This window comes from Hibiscus syriacus, unplaced genomic scaffold, assembly GCF_006381635.1.
Source record: "Hibiscus syriacus cultivar Baekdansim isolate YM2019G1 unplaced genomic scaffold, ASM638163v2 tig00110239_pilon, whole genome shotgun sequence".
Taxonomy (NCBI): domain Eukaryota; kingdom Viridiplantae; phylum Streptophyta; class Magnoliopsida; order Malvales; family Malvaceae; genus Hibiscus; species Hibiscus syriacus.
In genome coordinates this window covers 105,005-113,064 of record NW_024062641.1, presented here as the reverse complement: position 1 = coordinate 113,064, position 8,060 = coordinate 105,005, and the positions used below count along the sequence as shown (strand labels likewise).

The following is an 8,060-nucleotide window of genomic DNA, read 5'->3' as shown; positions in this document are numbered from 1 at the left end:
TTTTTGATGTTTTCAAAGCCTTAGGGTCATCTATAAGTCCTATAGTGCATGATGTTTCCAAAAAGCCTTCGGGAGCTTTTTGATGTTTTCAAAGCCTTAAGGTCATCTGTAAGTCCTACAGTGCATGGTGTTTCCAAAAAGCCTTCGGGAGCTTTTTGATGTTTTCAAAACCTTCGGGTCATCTGTAAGTCCTTCAGTGCATGATGTTTTTAAAACCTTCGGGTCATCTGTAAGCCCTTCAGTGCATGATGTTTTCAAACATTTCCATCATGCTCAAAAGAAGCCAAATGAAAAAATTATTGTCTTTTCGTCTTTGCTCTATTCTTGTTAACACAAGGATGAGCAAAGAGGGACAGCTATACATCAATTTTTTCATTTTAAATTTAAATTTATTATTATTATTATTATTATTATTATTATTATTAATATTATTTATTATTTATTAAATATTACAAAGCCCAAATCACAACCCAATTACATTCAAAGCCCAGACCCAAATAGAAACCCTAAACTGATTTGGGGTTTCAGCTAGGGTTTCTAAACCTAACACTAATGTCGCCGCTCAAGTTTCCAGAAGCTGCTGCCACGCCTCCACTGCCAAGTGACCCAACCAACAGCTGCCAACGCCACTACCGACGCTCCACCAGTGCCACGCCTCCGACGAAGACTCCAGAAGACTCAGAACAGCCGCACACGTTGAAGTCTAGAGTGAGTCACAACTATAGTTTGGTGACTCACTGAACTTTGCCCTATTATCCGGTCCGAAGAAGACATGTGGTGGCTATAAAAGCCACCACCGAACCTGCAAAAAAAGAGGGAGAGCAGACACAGTGTAAGAGTAACAGAAAAGAGAAAGAGGAGAAAAAAAAAGCAAGAACAAGAACAGAAAACAGAGAGAGACCAACAACCACGGAACAACCAAACAGAGAGCAGAATACGAGAACAAATCAACACCCAATAACCAGAAAGAAGAGAAAAGGAGCATCTTACCATCATAAAAGCCTCTAAACCGTTTGGAACCACCAGAATCATTGTAAAACCGAAGGTAAAACCTTCGATTTATTTTAGATCTAGAACGATCTAAAGCGTTTTAGGACAAGCGAAGGCCATATTCGGCCTTAGGAGGTCGAGATCTACACTCTAGGGTAATTTGGGAATTCTGGCCACCGTTAGTGGCGGCCGATAGTGGTGATCGGCGCCGTTGGTGGTGGCCGGCCGGTGACAGAATCTAGAGAGAGGCGAGAGAGTTTTTCTTCTCTCTCAACTAGAGAGAGAAGATGAAAGATGAAAATGAGAAGCTGGCCCTTAAGGGCAGGCCTTTTGGGGATTTTAAACCCCTCCCCAAACGACATCGTTTTGGGGGAGGGGTATATTTGTAATTTCTCGTGTGGGTAAACTATACCCGCTGCCACCACAGTTTTGTAGCTTTTCATTTTAGTCACTGAAATCAAATCTTGAACCTTTTAATTCGGTCTTTCGATTTTATTTAGTTTATAATTTAGTCCTAGCCTGTATAGTTATATATATTTAGGATAAATACCGTATTTAGTCCTTATAACTTTAATAACTTTTATTTTGACCTCTAATTAATTAATTAAGGATTAATTACATTAATAACACCTAATTTTCGTAATATTTCAAACTAGAGCTTTTAATCTTGATATGTCATAATTTAGTCACCAATTTTAATTATAAGTTTTATTACTTTTTATATTTAATTTTAATTTTATTTATTTTACTCATTGTTTATTTATATTTTAATTTTATATGTTTAAATTATTATTTTCATAATTATTTTATTATTATTATCTTATTCATATAAATATATACCTATATTCTTTTAAATAATAATGTTTATTTATTTTCAATATCAAAGAAAATGGCAGTCTTAAAACAACTGGATGTCATATTCTGGTATTTTAAATAATTAAACATTATAAAAATTATAATTTAGTTTTATTTAAATTATTTAAATTTTAATATTTATTTTTATTTATTAATATCGAAGAAAAGAGCTGTCTTAAGGTACCTATAAGCCATTTTCTGATATTTTTGAATAAATAAAATATCTTACTATATTAAAATAAATTTTTATTATCTTAAGAAAATGTTTTAGTCATTTATTTATTTTTTTAATATCGAAGAAAAGAGCTGTCTTAAGGCGCGTAGAATTCATTTTCTGATATTTCTAAATAAATAAATATTTTTATAAATATATTTAAATTAATATATTTTCTTAAAATTATAGTAATAAATTTTGAAATAATAAGATTATAAATTAAATATATTTTAAATTTTTAAATTTCTAATAATAGAGATAATTTATAATTAAAAAGTATTAATTTTGGACGTTGTAGGGGTGCTAATCCTTCCTTAAACGTAACCGACCACGAATCCCTTTTTATTATTAAAAAGAACGATTTTTTGGTTAAAACGCAGATCATTTATCTTTTAATCGATTTTCTTAAAAACTCTTTTAAATGATGATTTTTAGGTATTCGACCTACCTGACCCAAAAAATCGATGGCGACTCCCAAATTATTTTAAAAAAATCCATTTATTCACATCACTTTTCCAGCTAAATAAAAAATTTGTGCCCGGAGACACTTACTATGATAAAAAGAATATCTTGTTATGCGAAAAAGGTATTGTAATCACCATTTTTGTCCTGCCAGCACAACAACACTATCCCCAAGCGATTCTGCACACCAACTGATGCAGCACCCATGCCCCGTGCCAATGCTGCTGCTGCTGCCACCAACTCAACTGTAGCACCAAATCCAAAACTCCATGCCAACGCCATCAGCATCAGCAACAAACATCAAATTTTTTCTTTATTTTACACATATAAGGGGTTATAAAGAACCCCAAATCAGATTGTAGGGAGGTCTCTTCTCCCAAATTTTCAAAATCAATACAGCAACAAAAATATTCCAAAGGTATTTATTTTTTAGCAACTTTTTTTTGATTCGAATAGAAATAAAAGGAAGAGGATTAGTCATTTTTTACCTTACTTTATGTGGGTTTTCACCGAAGTTTGAAGTCAGTCCGTCGTCGGAGTTAGGCGTCGCCGTGAGTCGAGATAGCCGAGAGGTCTTATCCTTTGGTCGTTTAGGCCTTGCATGTCGGTTTTTGGGGGTTGTTTGTGGGGTTTTAGATCAAAAAAGAGGAAGGCTTTCTTTTTATTTTGTGGTAGACCCGACCACCTTGGACGGTGGTTGAGTGGCGGATCTCGAAGCTATTGGGTTTCCCAGCCGCGTGAGAAAGAGATGAAGAGGGGAGAGCCAAAAAAATATATGCGGCAGTGGGTTGTGTTTTAGGTTAAAGTTTACCTAAAAATAGCAAAATTTTATCATATATACTAAACCTTTTGGGTAAATTGCTTTTAAGTCTACCTAACTTTGCCTTGATTTTACACTTTGGTCACTAGTTCATTCCTTTTCATATTATTTTTAATCTGATATTGATTTTATATTTTTATCTAATCACTCTTTGTAAACTATAATTTATGGTTTAAATCAATTTAATCCCCTTTACCTGGCCTGTGAACTTCCATTTTATTTGTTTTAGAATTAATGCCTCTGGTTTATATTTTATTTCAATTTAGTACATTTTTATTTACTTTTGTTTACATTTACGCCTTGCTTTTTATTTTATTTTTTGTTTATTTTCATCCATAAACTTATTGTTTATTTATTTTTCGTTTATTTGCACGTTTGTCCTTTATTTTTCAAGTTTATATTCTAAGCATTTATTATGTTTATTTATTTTGTTTGTTATTTACCATTTATACCCTTTAAACTTTTTATTATTCACACTTTAACTTCTGCCTTATTACCTCTTATCTCTGTCTTTATTGTTATTTTGGTATGGTAATTCATTTCCCATTGCTATTTATTTTTGGGATTCGTTATATTTTCCTTCATTTGTTTACTTAATATTTGGATATTTATTACATTTAAAGTCCATGCGTAATAGTATGATAATACTTATTTATTTAGTATATAAGTATATGTTATTTATATAGCACGAATGTGTTTATATTAAATACTATAACTTTAATTTCATTTCCAATTTTATTTTGGTTCCTTTTTATTTTTGTATATTCGATGAATTGATTCACTTTCCATACATCTTAAAATAATGAAGGCATCTTTTAAAGTTCCCCTAAGATTTTGGTCACATTTTACCATTTTTCGTTAAGTAATTTCATTTGATTGCTAGTTTAATCTTACCTTAATTCATGCATCATTTCCATTTTGCAACTTGCGTATTGCATTTAGTTTTAGTCAATATATTGCTATTTTATTCCTTTCATTTAACTTTTTTATATATATATGCACTATTATGTTTATTAAATGTGCCTTATATCATTACATATATGTAAATACATTATATGCCTTATATGCATTTATATCTATGTTCAGTATAGTTTAATTATTACATTATATATGTATGTTTATATTAGGCGATAATAATAGTCGTATGACATGTATACTATATTTTATATATGTATAAATTATGTACATGTTGTATACTATATATCTCATACTTACTGTTTTGTTTCTATTTAATCCTCACATAATTTGGTCTCTATTACTTTTTATCTTTACCACGTAAGTACGTTTATGTATGCTTATTATTATTCTTATTACTATTATTTGGTCTTTGTTGTTTGTATATGTTATATCATATTATTCATATATATGTGTATATATTTACATAATATACCTTGACCCTTGTAAATTTATATATATATATATATATATATATATATTACTAATTTTTATTCTATTTTGTTTGATCTTATTTATTTATTTTATTTTATAAAATGCCCAGTTGTTAATATTTTTATATCCCTTGTACTTGATGTTAATATTTTTTTTAAATATTTTATTCAAATTTATCAAGAACATTCTATAGTAAATGGGCGTGAAAAGCACAATTTTAATGGAAGTCGTGCTATTCAAGAAGACATTCGAACGATAGGTGAACTTGAAACATATAAAATTTAATTTTCTAATAATAATTAATTCATTCTTTTATTTTAGTTTAGTGGTAATGTATGTTTCTTAAAATGGTATGTTAGGTTATTTCATGAAATTATCGATGTTCAATTTATATTCGATTGATGATTTTCTTGAAAATATTGAGCAGGTGACATTTCTTGTATATAGGATAAATAGATAAGATATCCTTCCGGACTTGCAAATCCTCAAATTAAGGAATGTTCCTTAATAATTAATTAAATTTAAATTAATTAGTGTTGAACAAAAGGATCACACTTTAAATATTGATTCAAATTTTCTAATTTCCACCACGACAACATACAAGCGATTAAGTATCAATTTTGGGCATTGTGAGGTGCTAACATTTCCCTACGTGTAATCGACTTTTGATAATGCAGATCAATTTTTGTCTTTAAAACATTTTTCTTAAAATTATTTTAAATGATGTTTTTAGGTATTTGACCTACCTAGTCTAAAGGTTGATGATGACTCTTAAATCAATTTAATCAAAATAAACACAAAAAATAAATTTTCCCCAAATAAGTCATAATTTAGGATTTTTATCGAAAACTTATTTGTTCGTAAAAAATAGACGTTACGACAGGTATATCTCTCCCAACAATGATAAGACTTATTATACGTTAAAGGACCTATTCTAATCGCGAAAATGCAAAGAAAATATTATTAGAATATTTATTCACGGGATATAATATTATTTCTTAGAATAATATTATATAAAAGTATGATTACATAATAAAATTATAGTGAATGTTATATGACCATATTTGATTCACTTGGCAGAAATGTAAAATCATGGTGTTTAGTTGAAGACAAGTAATCTTTAATTATATTCAATGCTTTTAATTAGTTCATATCTTATTACTTCTTTTAAAAAATTATAAAAGAACCAACAATCAGTTGGTCTAGTGGGACGAGACACTAAATTTTTTAAGTAAGATCAAATGTTTAAATCTTGATGTTTGCGAATAGAGTAAACTGAGTTAGGAGGTCGTCCTTTCCTATGCAGTATCCGATCTGAATTAGTCGGTCTATTAATTAAAAAAAGTTATAAAAGACAAATTGAATTTATTAAAATAATAAAAGTAAAGGGTAAATTGATCCAAAAATTAAACACGAGATTATATCATATATCATATCATACCCTACCCGTAATGTGAGATTATTGTTTGTCTATAATGTTCGTGAATTGAACACTATAATATTATATTAAGATCTAAAATTATATCATATAATCTTATAGATAACACCAACTCAACGATGTTGAGAGTTTTGAAGGCAACACCATGCCTGGAAATGAGCCCTTGCGGAGAGCGAATGGCAAACGCTATGTCCCCCACTGATTCTTCTTTGCGGCCAACCACAAGATGATGAGCATCTTGACAATGACCAACTAGGAATCTTCTTTGTCACCCTTTAAGACACCTTTCGCTTTTAGATTCCATTGCCTTCTTCTCAAACAAACATCGAACGATTGAGCTTTGGATGCTGATCAACTTGCCCTTTAATTGGACAATGTTTAGGCAAGGCATTTGATGGAGTTGGGAATGTCCCATTTAAGGGGTCCCCGTCTTTCAACTTGAAGAGAATGGTAATGGAGACGTTGTCACTCCCATGAAAGTGGATGCTAAAAGTGGACCAAGTGGGAAACCAATTACCACTGAAAAAGATGTAAAAAACTAAGCAAAAGAGTCAAAAGATGATTTGATTACAATATTGGAAGCTACCGCACTGCCACCATTTGTATAAATTTATTTAGCACCTTTATATAATAGATATTGATTCATGTTTATCTTTGCAATGTAATTGAAATCGTTTTGTTTCTTCGTCTGTCCCTTTGGTTTTTGGATTTGGGCTCTTATTTCTATCAATTGCCTGAATAAATATAAAAGAAGTTAACATTTTGAATTTAAAATTGAAAATACTACTAAAAAATTCTATATTTTTTCTTGCTAATTATTGTATTCTTTGTTGATTGGAACCAATCTCTTTGAGTTGCTCGGTTAAAATTATTCTCATCACCTAACTTACATGGATATCACTAGGAGCATGAACTTAAAAATAAGTATGTATTTCAATGGATCAAATCACTCTTTTTTTCGTTTGGAAAACCTCATCTTCTTAATTATTCCTCATGAGTAGATTTGTTTTAGATTGATTCTGTATAAATTGAATTTTCCACTTTAACTCCTATAATCAAAGAGTTGGTGAGATTTCTTCTAGTATATCACAAAAAAATTAAATCTTTTGAGTCAAAATTATGTGTAACACCCCGAAAACTAAGTTAATAGTTTGAGTTAATCAGAGATCCATTTTAGAGCCCAAAAAGATTTATTGAAATAGTTTGGACCAAGTTTATTTGGATTTGGGCTGAGTTGGGCCCAAAATAATTTTGAAAGGTGATGATAATTTTATGATTTGGAAAGTATACGGACTTAGAGTGTAGTTTACCCATTCTTTATTTTGAAAGATGAACCCCCTTATTTTTATATGGTTTATGTGAACCAACCTCATAATATCTTACCAAACTCCTCTGCTTCTTTCTTCCATTTTCTTCTCTTCCACTTTCTTTCCAAAGAAAGATTTCAAGCAATACAAATCTAGTTTGATTCAACTAGGATAAGATTGTTTATCCTCATTCTTCTGGCTTTAATTTAATCTCCACATTGTAAGTTTTAGCCTTGGAAACCAAAAATGGGGTTTTGTGGGGTTTATCAGAATATAAGGATTCAAACTCTTTTTGGGTAGATTTGATTTATAGGAGTATATTTATATTTTTTCGAACATTTAATTGAGTTAATGAATTATTCCCTATCTTGTTGATTCCAAAGCAAAAGGAAAAGACAAAGTTACTCCTAGTTGACTTGGGAAATGTTTAGCATAAAAGAACTCAAGGTAACCACACTTGCAACTCTTCCATACTCTTTAGCAGGTCATTTGCAATTCATGATAGCATAAAAGCTTAGATTAAAGCTTAGTGATCATAGCAATGATAGATTTCATGTTTTGAAGTATAAGCTTGTCTAAAGCCTT

General features: G+C 30.2%; 1 long non-coding RNA gene across 1 annotated transcript; it reads right to left on the bottom strand.

Moving 5' to 3' along the window:
• Window positions 1–492: 492 nt before the first annotated feature.
• LOC120114714 lies at window positions 493–3,313 on the bottom strand. The gene is made up of 3 exons (XR_005515418.1): window positions 3,010–3,313; window positions 2,659–2,766; window positions 493–802 (listed from the first exon to the last, which is right to left on the bottom strand). It is a non-coding gene; the product is annotated as an uncharacterized LOC120114714 (long non-coding RNA).
• Window positions 3,314–8,060: the final 4,747 nt, after the last annotated feature.